Source organism: Phocoena sinus, chromosome 4, assembly GCF_008692025.1.
Source record: "Phocoena sinus isolate mPhoSin1 chromosome 4, mPhoSin1.pri, whole genome shotgun sequence".
In the NCBI taxonomy this organism is placed as follows: Eukaryota; Metazoa; Chordata; class Mammalia; order Artiodactyla; family Phocoenidae; genus Phocoena; species Phocoena sinus.
The window spans coordinates 142,176,189-142,192,457 of record NC_045766.1 but is presented as its reverse complement, the minus strand read 5'-3'; the positions used below and the strand labels follow the sequence as shown (position 1 = coordinate 142,192,457).

The 16,269-nt window shown below is 52.2% G+C and overlaps 1 protein-coding gene and 1 long non-coding RNA gene across 3 annotated transcripts in view; one reads left to right on the top strand and one right to left on the bottom strand.

The window, feature by feature from the left end:
• Window positions 1-230: 230 nt before the first annotated feature.
• Window positions 231-2,035, bottom strand: LOC116752928. Its single transcript, XR_004349649.1, has 2 exons — window positions 1,563-2,035; window positions 231-1,529 (listed from the first exon to the last, which is right to left on the bottom strand). It is a non-coding gene; the product is annotated as an uncharacterized LOC116752928 (long non-coding RNA).
• Window positions 2,036-7,875: 5,840 nt separating this feature from the next.
• Window positions 7,876-16,269, top strand: part of PRDM15 (PR/SET domain 15) — a 58,872-nt gene continuing 50,478 nt past the window's right edge. Inside the window, exon 1 of one of the 2 annotated variants that reach the window (XM_032630892.1) lies at window positions 7,876-7,940. The gene's annotated coding sequence lies outside the window, so the exon portion shown is untranslated. Of the gene's footprint in view, window positions 7,945-16,269 lie in introns of both variants that reach the window. The other variant, XM_032630891.1, reaches the window with a different exon arrangement.

Sequence of the window (16,269 nt, the reverse complement as noted above, 5' to 3'; positions counted from 1 at the left end):
GGTATTCCAAAATATAGTATATTCATACCAAGTTAGTCCCCATAGGCTAGTAATCGCTACTAGTCTTTTTGGAACCGATGGTCTCATTAATGTTCTCTTCTACTTGAAGGATTACTGTTCTCTCTCATGTGGTCGACAGAACCTGTGACGTTCCAGAATTAATTCTAAGAGGATATTGTGTGTCGAATTTCAGGCACTGATCAGAAGTAGTTAGTACAATTTGTTTTTGATTTGGAAATTCAGATGGACTCGATTTATTCAAGCGTGAAGGTGTCAAGAGTTTTAGATCCAAGTTTCTCGCTCTAAAAAGAAGTCTTAGCTGTTCCCATTCCTGAATGACCCCATGAGCATTCTGTTCTCTGCTTCATACCTTTATCCGGGGCTCTGCTCTCTCAGCTTCCTCGTGACTTGAAACCTCTTCAGGGTCCTGGGCATGTGTCAGGTGGGCTGCGTCCACCCCGTGTGTGAGAAGCACGTGGATTAACACGAGGGGGACAGTGTTGCTGGGAGATGCATATTTCTTGGTGTCTGTTGGGTGCACATCAAGAACCCTGTACATTTGAGTCAATCCCAGAGCTTACCCTCCAGACACACACACACATAGTCACCATCAAATGGCTTTTTCTGAAGTTACGGAGGACACTAACGTAGCAGGGAATAGGATGAGAGAAAAGAAGCGTAGGGTCAGGGTCGCACCATGAGAACAGGGGCTGTATCGATACTGTGAATGTTTCCTTTCCAAGCTGTTTATCCAGATCTGGTTTTTAATGGTGTAGGATATTTATGTCAAAGTAAATGTCATAACATCAATCTAGATTATACACCAAATGCAAAACCTGCCCATTTGTCAGTCACCTTATTCCCTTACCTTTTCCACATGCTGGAGTGTTCTGAGGGCTTTTGGTTTGGTTTCTGTTTTGTCTCGATGAAATCTTTGCAGAGTGGTGCTCTGAAAGCAGTTTCTCGCGAGCACTAATGTTAATGTACGTCTGTATGTCCGGAACCAGCTGGTCACGTTGGTTTTAGTGAGCTGTCAACAATTCTCTTGGATTTGTTTAAGGACGAGCCTGTGTTCTTTGCGGAGGAATGAAATGGACCTTTAGGTGTGCGTGTATGTTTTCATGTAGCATCAACAGAAGTACCCATCTCATCGTTCCAGTTGAAAACCTGCCGTGAGGAAGAAGATTCAGACCGAGCACTTTATTTAAATCAGGTCTCAAGTTTAAGTTCACAAGCGGCCCTTGGTTCCTAGAGAGGGCTACCTGGCCTGCCGCTGCCAACCAGTCACAAGCTGGGTGCCTGTCCAGATGTTTGATTGTTTCGCTGGCCACACCTATAGAAGAATTTTGCAGATTTTCTTCTCGAACAGAAAGGGAAAGATTCATTTACGCTGCTGCCACTCAATTCCAATGTTTTCTGAGTAACCATCTCGGCTCTCTTGAAACCTGACAGTGTAAGTTGGTGGATGTTCGAAGTCAGAACACTTAACCCCATCAGAGGAAAAACAGGTCTCAGCGCCGGCCTAGACCCTGAGGCCAGGCCCTGCCTCTGCTGCCCCAAACCTGCGAAGGTGTGATGACCAAAGCAGGTGGCAGAGGGACGCCAGCACCGCTAATCCTGCGAAGCAAACTTAGGTTACACCTCTCTGGTTCCTTTTGGTGGCGGGGGGACATTCCTACTTTCTGGATGAGGACGCATTTGAAATACAACAAACTGCCCCATTCACCCAGCTGCCAACTGGTCAGTGACGTGCCGTTTATAACTTAGGCTTGTAGGGTTTTTTCCCCCCGATATCGTATCAAAGCTACATTTTTTTTTTTTTAAAGAAGAAAATAAGAGGTTTTCCAGGTATGTGGAGAGGTTTGGCTTGATGACCAAGTGTGGTGACGACTTTACCCGACGATGATTGGATCCCTGGGAAGCATTTTAAAAACAGACTGCAGTCCTGCGCCAGCCCTGTGCAGTTGGGTTCATGCGGGGAAGGTGTGGCTGGAACACGAACGGTCTTTGAAGGAAATAAACGTGCCCATGCAACACTAAACATTGAGTCGTTTTTGCCGAGTCCTGCGCTGTCCCCAAAGTCCAGCGGCTTCTCTGAGGCGCCGGAATCCTGGTCTTTCCTTTGTCAGGCGCCACCCTGGTCAGCTGGCTAAACCAGGAGCTGTCCTCCTAACATTCTCCTTAGGTGACTTGTAAGTCACTTAGCACCTGCTTTAGGCCTGGGGCAAAAATCATTTACTAGACCGTCCATGTCTCCCGTGAACTTTTGGGTTCTGGTGAATTGTAGGTGCTGCCAGTCAGGGTCTGCTTGGCTTGGGTCCCCCAGTGGCCACGTGACCCTGTAAGGTCCCCAGGGACCTTATGAGGAGTGCTGTCCCCTTGGGGCGTGAAGCCTTTATCCATCCATCGCCCCGTCCCAGCAGTCGCCCGAGGGTGGGTGCACAGTGAACACCTGCACGGGGTCAGAGGGGCATATGCCAGGTGGGGCTCTGTGGTGGCTGGCATCCAGGCTGGCCTGGGCTCTTCCACGGTTATTGGGTGGGGACGGGGCAGGGGCCGGGAGGGGTGCACAGACAGCGTCCTGCACCAGCCCCGCAGGCCTCACGTCTCTCCTGGTCATCAGCTTCCCGGTTTCAGCAGTTTCATCCCACTAATCTGCCCAAGCACCTGGCACTTAGAAGACTGGTACCCACCCCAGCCCCTCACCCATCCCCTCACCCTTCCTCTCAGCTGTCCTGACCCTGCCCGTCCTTTCGGGTGTGGAGTGGTCACTTGAGGGCCGAGACGGACGCACAGCTCTGCATCCCAGAGGAAGAGTCTGCCCACACAAAGCCCCAGTGTTAGCGGGGCTCAGACCCTGGATTCTGTGTTCTGGACGTGGCAGGTGGCGATGGTGCTGCGACTGGTTTGGGATTAAGGTATCCTGGGGCCCGGGACTGAACTGCTGCTTCGCGTGTGGCCGGTGGTCCACTCTGCACTGACACTCTAGGAGTCCGGAGGGACTTGCTGGAGGGCCAGCTTTCCCAGCCCGATCTCCTGCGGTCACCTGCAGGCACACACTGTTCCTGCCGGTCCCCTCCGTACAGCCCAAACGCATCCACTTCCACCACCTTTGGGCATTCTGGAATGCACACCCCTCGGCCCCAGGATGCACTTCTCCCTATTCTTACGATCTAACCAAACACAAGCCCGGCCTCCTGCATGAAGCGCTCGGCCACCTCGGATGCTCCAGGGCACTTCCGTTGGCATCCTTCAGTCCGTCACTTGGCCCCATCTCACTCTCTCCTAGCCTTGCACCCCAGCAAGAATGTAGGTGTCCGTATGCCCTGGCTTTAGGATGGTGCCCACTTAGAGCAATGATGGACGTCAGCAGACAGCTTTCTATAAGCTCAAATAGGAAGTCTGCTTCCGCCCATCCTACCCCAGGGCCCAGGGTCAGGGGACAGAGCCAGACATGGAGGGGCGGCACGTGACAAAAACCGTGCTGCTCTTGATCTCGGTCACTTCCTACAATTATAGGGTGCTGTGTGTATATGTCAATAAATCGTTTATTAAAAGAAAATGCACCTCACTCACCACAGAGGGCTGGCCACCAGGACGAAGGACCTTGCACGGTGCCCGCCCTCAAGAGAACGCTGCCAAGGCCAGACCCCCTGAAGCATCAACTTTCACCATTGTCCACTGCTCACCTTGGCTCTGTAACCATGACTGTCCATAACGCAAATCGCCAGGCTGTGCCCTGCATGTGCCAGGCGCTCAAAACTATTCATTATTGGAGCTTCCCTGGTGGCGCAGTTGTTGAGGGTCCGCCTGCCGATGCAGGGGACACGGGTTCGTGCCCCAGTCCGGGAGAATCCCACATGCCGCGGAGCAGCTGGGCCCGTGAGCCATGGCCGCTGAGCCTGCGCGTCCGGAGCCTGTGCTCTGCAACGGGAGAGGCCACAGCAGTGAGAGGCCCGCGTACCGCAAAAAACAAAACAAAAAAAAACTATTCATTATATTGATGTCATCAATATTTATAAAGTTGGATGCTTGCCTAGGTGCCTTGGGTTACTTGATATTTTAGAGAAATACCAGGAAAGACTCGAGATCACAGTGAGTATAGCCAATACTAACTGAGCACCTACTATGTGCCAGGAATTTTGCAAAGTGTTTAACAGATACCGACTCCTGTACTCTTTGAAGCAACCCCATGAGTTATGATCTATCTCTGCTTTACAGATTAGGAAACTGAGGTACAGGGAGGTTAGGTAACTTGCCCAAGATCACACAGCTGATTAGTGGCAGAACCAGAATCTGAAGCCAGGTTGTCCAGCTGGAGACTCCATGTTCGTGACCACAAGTCTCTACTGCCTTGTGTCAACTGGAGAGACCAAGGACTTGTGGCCTTATGCAGTCTCTCCTGAACTTTAATGCTCCCTGTTGTGGGTGAGAATGATGGAGAGTGAGATGCACTGCTTTGCACATAGTAGGAATGAGATTATTTGCTGATTACTTCTCTCTTTATCTGGATGGGAAGAATTAGCCAGAATGAAAGTAGAAGCTAAAGGTGGTGTAAAGAAGTGAAGCTTAGGATATGTACATCCATAATGTCCCCTAGCAAAGGAGTTTTATATCTAAATTACAAAAAACCAGAGCTGATGAGACAAGTTAGTTGGAAAGTACACGTCAGGCAAGCCAATGTCAGGACTGAGAGCATGACACCCAATCTGGGGCCACGTGGTAAACTGATGACATCTTAACGTCACAGCTAGTCTCTGTTCAGGAAGGAAAATCCACTGACAGTAAGGGAGGCTCTTCCCTATTTATGTTTTTTTTAAATTCTCCCAATTTATTTTTAAAAATTCCAAACCTACAGAATGACCTACATACCCTTCACCTAGATTCCCCAGTTTTGCTGCATTTGCTCTATCCAGCATCTATCGGTCAATCGATCAATTATTGTTTGAGGACATCATGTTTCACCCTAAATTCTTCAGAAGCCTTTTTCTAAGAACACAGGCATCTTCATGCCATAATTCAATGCAATGATCATGTCTGGGGAATTTAACATTAATGTTTAAAAATTTCAGTTTAACATCAATGCAATACTATTATCTAGTATCACAGTCTCTATTCACATTTCCCCGACTGCCTCCATGACATCCTTTATAGGTGGTTTTCCTTTTTTTCTGCCTGGAATTCAGTGAAGGCCTGTTGCATTAGTTGTTAACAATAAGAATTTGACACTTTCAGCAACAAACCTTTTTTTTTTTTAACTTTAGAATTTTGGCTACAAATCTGCCTTAAAAGGAATTATTTCCAGCCCTCACAGACAGAATCTAATGCAGGCTGAGCTTTCTTTTGAAGATGCAATGACCTTGGGGAATGTGGACCCAGCCCTGGGCTGCATGTGTTGCTATGAGAAATGGCTTTAGGGGGATTGAGGTCTTGTCTGCTTTTCCACTCTGGCTCTGACCTGACACTTTTTTATATAAACGACCTGCTTTTGTGCCTATATGACAGCACTTAGTGCGCAGAGACCAGAGAACCAGCCATCTGGGATGAGAATTGTGAGTGATGTCACCAGAGGGGTGGGTGTGTAGGTGGGGGAGCACATTAGCTGTCGTGGTCAGTTTGGGGCTTTTGGGAGTTGGGGCACATTTGGGCAAAGACCTGAATGACGGGGAGATGGTGGTGGAGAACCTGGGAGCGTGTTCCAAGACAGTGGGAATGAGTACAGATCTTGGGAATGAGTTGCAGGAACAGAAGCCTGGCGGCGGGCTGGGATTTCACCGCTGGAGGCGGAGTGGGGGCCACTAGCAGGATGGTGGTGAGGGGACACAGGTGAGGTGATCTAGGTGTAGGAGGCTGTGGTGCAGACCTACCGTGAGTGCCACTGGGAAGCCACTGCAGAACATCAAGCATGGGGGGCGGCGAAATGAGCCCCCGCAGCACTGTACACCCTGCAGGCTCCCTCCCCACTCCCTGAGGATGTGCCCTGCTGATGGGGACTTCCCTGGCGGTCCAGTGGTTAGGACCCCGCGCTTTCACTGCCGAGGGCGCAGGTTCAATCCCTGGTCAGGGAACTAAGGTCCCACAAGCCAAAAAGATCAACCTCAAACACATACCAATACAAGTGAGTCTGGCTGAAGGATACATTCCTGCAGGTGGGACTGCTGGGCTAAAGGCTATGTGCATCTAGAATTTCTGTGGATATTGACAAATGGCCTGGATGGAGGCTGTACCCGTTAAATCTCCCACCTGGAAAGGATGAGAACATTTGTTTTTCCACAGTCTCTCCAAAATCATGCTATTCAACTTTGAAAATTCTTTGCTAATGTAATTGATAAAAATGATCTCACTGTGATTTTGCTTTACATACATGGCTGCAACAATATAGTTGACTAGCACCTCCTATGCTTATAGGAGCCATTGCATTTTCTGTGCACTGTCCATAGACTGTTCATTTTTCTCTTGGGTTCTTTATCGTTTTCTTAATGGTTCTTAAGAGCTTTACATATATGAGGGGAACGAGCCCTTTCTAACATCAATTTCAAATCATTTCCCTCAGTTCGGCCCCTCTCTTTGACTTTGTTAACGAAGGCTTTTTGCCAGGCATAAATGAACAAGACAGCTTACATCTCTGAATATGAGAGGCCAGGACTAGATAAGCCATCCCTTTGGTCCCTTCTATTTCTAATACTTTGGGACTGGTGGGGGTCAGGAGGCCACACCAGCCCCCAAGCTTGGGGTGGAGGGAGGGGCAGAAACATTCAGTGCCAGGGAGCTCTCTGGCCTCAATTTCGCAGCCTGGGTCTGTGTGCAAACTTTGCACAGAGCAGTGTGCGGTAGTGGTTACGGCGGGGACTTCGGGGACTCACTGGGTCTGGATTGAAATGCTCCGCTATCCGCTAACCAGCGAGCTGCTCTGATTCATGAAATTGGGGGGCAGAGCAAGGGCTTCCAAGCATTCACTGGGTGGACAGAAAGATGACCAAGAACGGCAGCAGTCCATGTGCTAGATTCAGAAATCATTATGCTTGGGCAGCAAATCTTAGAACTGTTTTAAATAAAAGTTCGACCCCCGCTCGCACCTAACCCTCCCAGCCCCCTCCAGGGAATTCAGGCTCGACGGAGCCATCAGAAGAAAGGTACTGGGTGTGGGTAGGGGGCCTGCGCGAGCTGCCACCGCAAAGTTGCCGGGGGTGGCGGGACCCGGCTGCGCCACCGGGTAAGGGGCCGCGCGTGGCCGCGCGTGGCCGCACGACGCTCCCTCCAGTCTCGGGGAGAGGGCAGCCGGAACCCGCCCCGCTTCTACTCGCCGATCCGGATCCACGCCACTCGCTCACCGCGCGCCCCGTCCACGCCTCGCCGCTGCCCTGTGCACGCCGCCCAAGCCCTGCCACAGTCCTGTCTACACCGCTCCGGCTCCCCCTCGTCCACGCGGTCCGCAACCCCGCTGCCGCGTCCACCGCAGCCGCTGCCGCTCCACTGGTTTGTGCCACCTTCTCCTCCGTCCACACGACCCGCGCCCTGCTGCTCGCTGGTCCATGCCACCCGCTCCACCGTTCCCCGTCCACACTGCCCGCCTCCGCGCCCAGGCCGTCCGCTCCGCGTTCACGCCGCCCGCTTCCCGTTCACACCGCCCGCTCCTCCGCCTCCCAGTCCACGCAGCCCACTCCCAGGCTCTCCCGTCCACACCGCCCGCTCGCCTGCTCCCCGGCCAGGCCGCCTGCTCCGCGACCACACCGCCCACCCCTGGTCCAGGCCGCCAGCTCCCCGGCTCTCCCGTCTAGGCCGTCCGCTCCCACGCTCTCGCGTCCACGCCGCCCGCGCCCCGGGAGAACTACAACTCCCACAATGCCCCGCCACCGCCCCCCGGCTTCCGGTGCTGCGTAGTTTCCGGAGCGGATCGCAACCCGGAGTCCGGATCCGATCCCGCTCTGCACATTCCAAAGGCAGGTAAAGCCCGGGCCCCGCGCCCTCCGCCCGCCCCCGCACGCGCCGCCCCGGCCCGGCCCGGCCCGCCGCCCCCGCGCGCCCCCGCCTGGCCCGCCGCCCCCGGCCCCGCCCGGCCCGCCGCCCGCCCCGGTCCAGCCGCCATGCCGCCTGTTCTTTGTTACATTCGCCGGCTGCGGGCACCGTGGGCGATCGGAGTCAAAACCCGGCTGGATTTCCCGGAGCCGCTCCGGGATCGCCCTGCGCGCCGCCAGCCCGCCAGCCGCCGGCCCCGCCGCGGGCCCCGCCGCCCGCTCCCCCAGGCCCGCCCGCTCGGGGCGCGGGGCCGGGGCCGCGCTCGCCCGTGGGCGCGGCGCTGGGGGTCCTCCGCCCCCGGCCCCCGGCCCGCGGTCCCGCCCCCGGGCGCCCTCGTCGCCGACGGTGCCTCGTGATGTCACTCTCCCCCGTCCTGGGCCCAGCCTCCGGGGGCGAATGGGGAGGGTCCCTGGACCCCCCGCTCCTGCGGTTAGCAAGGCAGACCCCAGGATTCGGGCGACGGGGCTGCCCAGCCTCCCCCCTCCGCCGCCCCGCCCCGAGCACCCTGCATCCTGTTTGTGTAAACCCTTGGGTGGCAGAGGCAAGGTAGTGAAATCCGTGGACAGGTGACATGTGCCCGCCCTCGGGGTGGGTGGCTGTGCTGGAAAACGGCGCGCTGGCCCCGCCCTGGCGCGGACAGGTGGGCCAGACGGCCATGTGGCCTCTGGCGAGGGGACGGGTATTCGCGATGAAGGTCAGCTTTGAGAAGACAAGTGAAAACGCATTATGGAAATATCCACCGTGCTGTTAGCTATAGTTGTTATGTGTTAATCTCTATTAAGGTAGTAGATGAGATTTCCTTTTTTTCCACAAAAGCTCAGAAATTGCCATCCTGCCCCACCAAGGGTAGATTAAAATGGTAGAAACAAGTGTGTGATCAGAGACACGTGGACCCGTGTACATATTTAAGCGGCCAACCCACAAAAACCACGTTTGCTTAAGCCACTCTCATAGAATCTGGACTCACCAGATAAATTTGGAGAAACCCAGCTTGGTTCCTGGACGTATTTTTAAGGACGAAAAGTAAATGAGCCAAGTGGTTTTGTGACAGATCTTCAAAGGCAACAGTGAGAACTCTCCCTGGAGAGTGTAATGATGTAGATACTTTGTTTTTATAAGTTAGCCTCCCCCCCCCCCTCAGTACACACAAAACACCACCGTATTTTGTTTGAAACCTGGACATTTTCACGTTTTCCACATTTTCAGGGCTCCACTCTGCTGCTCTGGATTTCCTTGACCTCACTGCCTTATGGTGAATGGTTAAGAAATAGGACTATAGTTTGAATTTTGAAAGGGAAAGAGAGTAAGATTTATCCTGTATAAAGTTTTTTTCTCCTATATCTTTGATTCATATTTTTGCAGAAAAGCTGCCAACAAAGAATACAATATGTTCGATTTTGCAAGCAGAAGGAATAGTTATTTCTTCCAGAAGACCAATAAATAAATTTAAAAATCACCCCCAATTACAAGGCTAATAGCTTTTCTGGGAACAATTATATTTGAGAAAGAACTCCGTTAGCTTGGGGTATACCTCTCATGTATCGTTCTTTTGATATCATCGTCTGTGTAGAAGGCCAGGGGAAGAACGCTTCTCCCATTTTGCAGATTTAAGGGAGACTGAAGGCAGCTGTTTCTTGCACATGTGATTTGAGAGGCTGAGATTGTGGGCAAGGACTCAAATGCTTTCTCAGCCTCCTTTCCACAGTTGTGACGTATGACAATACCTGTCTTTCATCTCACATGGTTTACGCGTGCGCATGTTCATTGGCCGTCCACCCAGCAGCTTTCACGTGCCGGGCGCTGCAGAGGGTGAGAGAGAAGGCCCTGCCTGGTAGACCGAATGCTCTGGAGGGAGGGAGGTGGACAGTGGTTAGAGCATGTAGAAGAAGGCAGGAAGGGTGACAGGTGGAGGCGGGGGATGGGCAGGGGTAGGCACACTTGGGCAGTGGGGACCAGGAAGGTCTGTCTGAGAAGGTGACATTCCAGTGGAAACCAGTGCTGCGAGGCCCTCAGTGGAGATCTGGGGTGAGGGTGTCTGTCACAGGCAGGCGTGGCAAGTGCAAAGGCCCTGGGGTGGCAGCAAGCTCTGTGTGGCTGAGGTGGGGTAGCACAGGAGGGTGGCACAGGCTGTACTCTACTCAGAGTTTACCCTGAGAGCCAAGCGGACACCACTGGGGTTTGGGGCAGGGGTCCAAAGGATCTGTGTCTTTTTAGAGAGGACCCCGTGGCTGCCCAACAAGGTTCCCCTAGAAACAGGGTGGGGGCAGAGGGGAAATGAGGTGACAGGACAAAGCGTATTTCTAGAGCGAGCCAGGCCTTGCTGCTGGTTTGGGTGGGGAATGTACAGGGGGTGACGGGAGGTGCCATTCACTGAGGTGCAGGTGACAGGTGTGCAGGTTGAGGGGTGGTCAGGGAATCAGGACCTGGTAGACCAGCAGCATCTTCAAACTGCCCCTCGGGTGGGAGAAACCCTTGCCCAGGGCCCGTGGTCCTGGTCATCACCTTCCTTAAGTGCTCCCTTACTAAGGAAGGGTCCCTCCCACTGTCCTTATTTTCTGGACTTTTGCAATGAAAGGAGACAGCGACCCCCCAGCCCCAGTCTTGGTGTGGACCGTGGTCAGCTCACAAATATGTGGCCATCGCGGTGAATGGGAGACCTCGGCAGGTGGTCATTGCTAAGTGGCGACTATAACAGAATTCTTCCGTCCCAACTACTTGTCTGTGGGAGCAGGGTTTCCTGCACCCCCATCTGTAAAAACGAAGGGTAGGAACAGAGTTGAATCGAATTTCAGGATACGTGACTGGATTGGTGGAAAAGTCCTATTTATCTCATTAAACCCAGCTTCTGTGCTAGGTGACTGTTTACCAGTGTGGGCAGTATTTCCATTTTGATCAGTGGTGTCCCAGTTATTGGAACGATAGCATAGTCCAGGAGAAAGTAGCACAAACTCACGGTCATAGGAAATCAAGACGAATTTGATCTGTATGCGTGAAAGGTGATCAATAGCCATTTCAAGCACAAACATAACACATTGGGTTTAACATCTGTGGTGATGGAAACAGACGATGGTAAAGACAGAAGTGCCGTGAGCCTCCTGACAGATAAAGAGCTTGTGCACATGCCTTGTGACCGGATGGCAGTGGGTATCACGCTGTGTTGTTTCGATTCCAATAGATGTGTTTAGAAGAGCCACATAGCAGTTTTATTTTAAGAAGTTAATATTCATAATATGCTGGAGATTACGTCCCTTGCAGCTGTTTGAAGTAAGGCTGAGCAGCTTACACTGTCAGCTGAAGGGCAAGAAACAGCATTTTGTAAAACACTTTTGTGGGACTGTTGGCAAAGAGGTCGGTCATGGAACCACGTGTCAGGTGGGCTCAGGGGCCTGGGTGGACTCGGGCATGGGAAGTGATGGCGGGTAAATGCCGGGTCCGGATGGAGAAAGGACCGAAGGGCTGGCCTGGGCTGCCCCACCGTGTGGCGGCTTGAGATGGGAGCACAGAGCGGCCTCGGGAGGAGCAGCGGTTGGGATGGAAAGCCCAGGAGACTTCGCAGGAAAGGGTTTCCAGGGGGAGGGGGTGAATGCTGCCTAGGGGATGAAGGGGAGGCAGTCCACGGTGGAGGGCTTTGGTGGAGCCATGAGGGCAGTTCTTCCCATTCAGGAGAGAAGCCGCCAGAGTCCTTCCCAGGACTTTTGCAATGAAAGGAGACAGAAGCGCGGCATTAGAGCCACAGGTAAAACTTTTTTGTTTTCACGAGTGAGCTCTGTTGAAGGCTGGTGTGAATAATCCAGGGGCGTAACTCTGCAGTACAGACAGGTGTGTAATAAGGGAGGTGCAGGTGGGGCGGGGCCTCCCAGGGAGCCGTGGCTGCAGTGTGCCTGTGTGGTGAGTGACAGGTGTGGCCAAGAGGGCTTTGGAGAGGAGAGGCCATCTGGATTAGGTTTTAAAGGTTAGGTAGGAGTTTGGCAGGTGGAGGGAGCTTCTGGAGGAGGAAACAAGAGGAAGGGGTCGTGGAAGCTGGGAGGCTGGTCATGGATGGTTTGGGGTGGTGAGGAACCTTTCGCCGTCACGGGGCAGGGGACGGCTCAGGGTCACAGTGGGGGCCCAGTTGAAGCCTCTCATCCTAATAGCATCTGAGGAAGCCCAACTCTGGATGCTCCCCTGGAGTCTCCCAGAGCCTGTGGGGTCATGTTTCCACAAACTTACAGCAAATTGAAGCGTGGGCTTCCCAGACGTGACGGCTTTCTTTACCTGAGAGCTGCTGGACGTTAGGGCTCCGTTTGACGTGTTCTCAGTGTTCAGCACCATTTGCTTCTCCAGCTTAAGTGCTGAGATATCGCAGGTACCATCAGAAAACCCTCGATAAATGGCCTTCCACCGTGATGAGGCCGGGGCAGATGTTCTAATTCGAGTGTCCCTAGATCGTGATTCGTGCGTAGGGCCTGCAGGGGATGATGTGCCGGAGCTGTCACTCCCTGCTCGCTGTCGGGGGGAAGGGACCCTACCTGCTGGACAGAGAGTCTGTCTTGGGGAAGGAGGGTTCCCAGTGCTTTGTAACTCAAGGCCTTTGGCCTTTCGTAAGCTTAAAAATATATATGCTAATTAGTTATAGTAAGTTTGCCTTTTATTGTGACCAAAAACATAAGTGCAGTTTGGTGCCGTATTAGTCAAGAGGTTTACAAAATCTGTTCTGACCAGGCCGCTTCAATTCTGTTCATTGACCACTGCTTCCATGCCACCCGCCCCCTCCGCCCCATCCCTCTGGGCCCCTTTGTTCCGCACATCTGACTTCTCTGGACTTTGTTCTCTGTGGTTTCTCTTTCCACTGTGCTCTCGCCCTTATGCTGAGAACGTGTGAGGATCTTCTCACCACCAAAGCTCCCAGGGTGCCTAGTTTTAAAATATCTTGTCTGCCTCACAAGGCCTATTAAGTAAGAATCAGGCCTCACATTCCCCTCTTTTCTTTTTTTTTTTTTTTTTTGTTAAGCAAAAGATGATTGCCAGTTAAAGCTCTCAGCCTGAGAAGGCCAATCTAGCTCAGCTTCCATTTCCGAGACGGCAGAATGCAAACCTCTCTTGCCCCCTTTGCTCAGAAATCCCTCCTAAAGAACCAGATGTGAAAGTCAGAAAAACAGATGTCATCTTGGATGAAACTAAGAGGTTCAGAAAGAGGAAACAGAAGAAATTATAAAAGAAATAACACAAGAAAATCTGAGGACTGCAGGACAGGAGAGCCGGGTTGAAAGGGCCACAGCCTGAGCTCGGCACCAAGGCAGACTGTGAGACTTCAGGGTCCTGGAGCTAAAACAGTCTAAGAGATCTGGGGGGAGGGAGTCACATACAGAGGGTTTGCCTCCTGGAAAGTCTTCAGACTCCTCAGCTGGAGCATTGGAAGCTGAGGACGATGGAGTCTCACTTTCAACCTTCCTCAGGAAAACCACCGTGTACCGGGCAAAGCAGCTGGCCCGTGAGATCGGAGCAAAGACATTTGCAGACAGGCAAGTCCTCTCAAGAGATTTACTGCCCAGGCACCATTCTAAGGAAACTACTGGAAAATGTGCTCCCCAGATCAAAGGAATAAACCAAGAAAACGGAAGCAACGAGGGCTCAGGGAACAAGAGCTCCACACCCAAGAGGACAAACGAATCCCAGGTGACAGTGGAAGGAAGGCCCACACAGCCAGTGTCAGACCTGAAGGGCAGTGGGACAGGAAGGGGCCAACTAGAAAATGAGCAAAAGACACGAAGAGACGTTTACCGAAGAGGATTTACAAGTGGCAAATAAGCACAGGAAAAGATGTGCAGTGTCATTAGCCATGAGGGAAATGCAAACTAAAGCCACAGTGAGGTGCCACCGCACGTGTGACAATGGCTAAAATAAAACACGGTGACACCAGGTGCTACCAGGGACGCCAAGAAACTGAATCTTTCAGACGTTGGCGGTGGGGCACTTTCTTTAAAAACTAAACATCCACCTCACGTAGGACCCAGTCATTACACTCTTGGGCGTTTATCCCAGAGAAATGTCAACTTATGTCCAAACATACCTGTGCACAATTGTTCATAGCAGCTTTATTTGTAATAGCCAAAAATGGGGACAAAACCAAGGCTCCTTCAGTAAGTGAGTGGTTAAACTCACATCGTGGAGTGAGAGGCAGTAAAAGGGATGAACTGCTGATACACGTAACAACCCAGGGGCGTTACACTGAGTGAAGAAAAAAAGCCAGTCTCAAAAGGCCATATACTGTGTGGTTCCATTTCTATGACACTCTTGAAACGATAAAATTTGTAGAGTTGGAGAACAGATTAGTGGTTGCTAGGGGTTAGGGATGGTCAGGGGACAGGGTGTGACTCTAAAGGGGCACATGAGTGAAACCTTTCCAGTGATAGAACATTCCTGAATCTGGATTGTGGAGGTCGTCCCATGAGCCTACACCTGTGATGAGAATACATTGAATTACGTACACGTGCACAGTGCCAAGGTCAATATCCTGGCTTTGAGAGTGTGCTGTAGTTACGCTCTCAAACTATGTATGTGATATACATAGTCATGTAAGATATAACCCTTGGGGAAAACTGAGTGAAGGGTTCAGGGGACCTTCCTGTGCTATTTTTGAGACTTCCTGTAATTATTTCAAAACTAAAGATCTAGGAAGTATTCCATGTGTGGCTTACCTTATATTTCTGTTGAGACCACTGCTTTGGTCACTGACAAGGAGGGACTGCTGAGTCATCTGGGCCAATAGCAAACTTGCAGGCCCTCAGCCTCCATCACCTCTGTCCTTTATCCGTCCCCCTCCATCACACAGGCAGGCCAGGGACGGCCTGGGAAGGCCCAGCCAGATTAACAAACAAGCGATAACCTTCGTTTCATACTTACATCAACAACCTTCTTGAAAGCGCCTTTTTCTTTGAGTTATTTTAAGCTACGTGTCTTTTAAAATTGTGACGTTTTCACTTTCCAGTGTTTCAAAACTGATTGTTTTTTCTAAACCCCAGCTTCTGCAGATCACACTTAAAAATAATCCTTATCGGGACTTCCCTGGTGGTCCAGTGGTTAAGACTCCTTGCTTCCACTGCAGGGGGCACTGCAGGGTTCAATCCCTGGTTGGGGAACTAAGATCCCACGTGCCACGCGGCGAGGCGAAAAAAAAGAATTCCTTTTCACCTTGCACGCACTGGGACAGCTACTGTCAAAAAACCCAGAAAATAACAAGCGTTGGCGAGGGTGTGGAGGGAATGGAAGATGGTACAGCTGCCATGAAAAGCAGTATGGTGGTTCCTCAAAAATTAAATGTAGAATCACTGTATGATCCAGTAAGTCCACTTCTGCGTATGGACCCAAAAGAGTCGAAGACAGAGACCCGAAGAGGTATTTGCCCCTTGTTCACAGTGGCTTCATTCACAGTAGTTAAAACGTGGAAACGACCCAAGTGTCTATCGACAGGTGAATAATGACGGGGTATTATTCAGCCTTTAATAGGACGGCCATTCTGACACACAGTCCAACGTAGATGAACCTTGAGGACGTGATGCTGAGTGAGACAAGCCTGTCTCGGAAGGAGGAACACTGTCCGACCACGTACAGGAGGTACTTTGAGGACTTGGAATCTGAGCGATCGTTGTGGTAAAGAGTGTTCTGTGCCACGTTTGGTGTGTGGTTCCCCTTCCAGGACCTGTTTCCCGGGGAATCTGGATCGAGCTGGTCTGTGCTGGGACGTGGGGGAGGCTCGTCTTACCCTCTCTTTCCTCTCCAGGTGGTGTTTGACCAGCGGCAGGCTGGGGAACACTCCCAGCGGCAGGCGATCTGTAGAACTGCACTGTGTTTTTATAGAAAATTTGTGTGAAACTGACAACAGTCCAATGAGGTTTCTGGGCCGTCTGAGCTGAGGGTGGCGGCAGGGTGTCTGCCTGCATCGAAGTTCTGGGTGATGAACGTTCGCAGCCGTAGGAGGTCCCTGACCACCTGCCTGAGAGCCAGACTCGGCCCCCCGTGGCCCTCGGAGCACCAGGCAGGGAAGTTGGGAGTGGCCCAGAGTTTGTTTTGGGCGCCTTGAGCTGCCGCTGGCTTCCAGGCGGAGGTGCGGCCGGGGAGCTGGGTGTACGTGTGGGACCCCGAGTAGGGTCACCAGTGTCCATGTGGTATTAGCAGCAGCCACAGAAGCAGGTGTGACTGCCTGGGAAGGGGTCCAGCACGAGGAGGGATGAGAAGGGGCAAGTGCTGAGCCCGTGGGAGCTAAGACAGCGACCG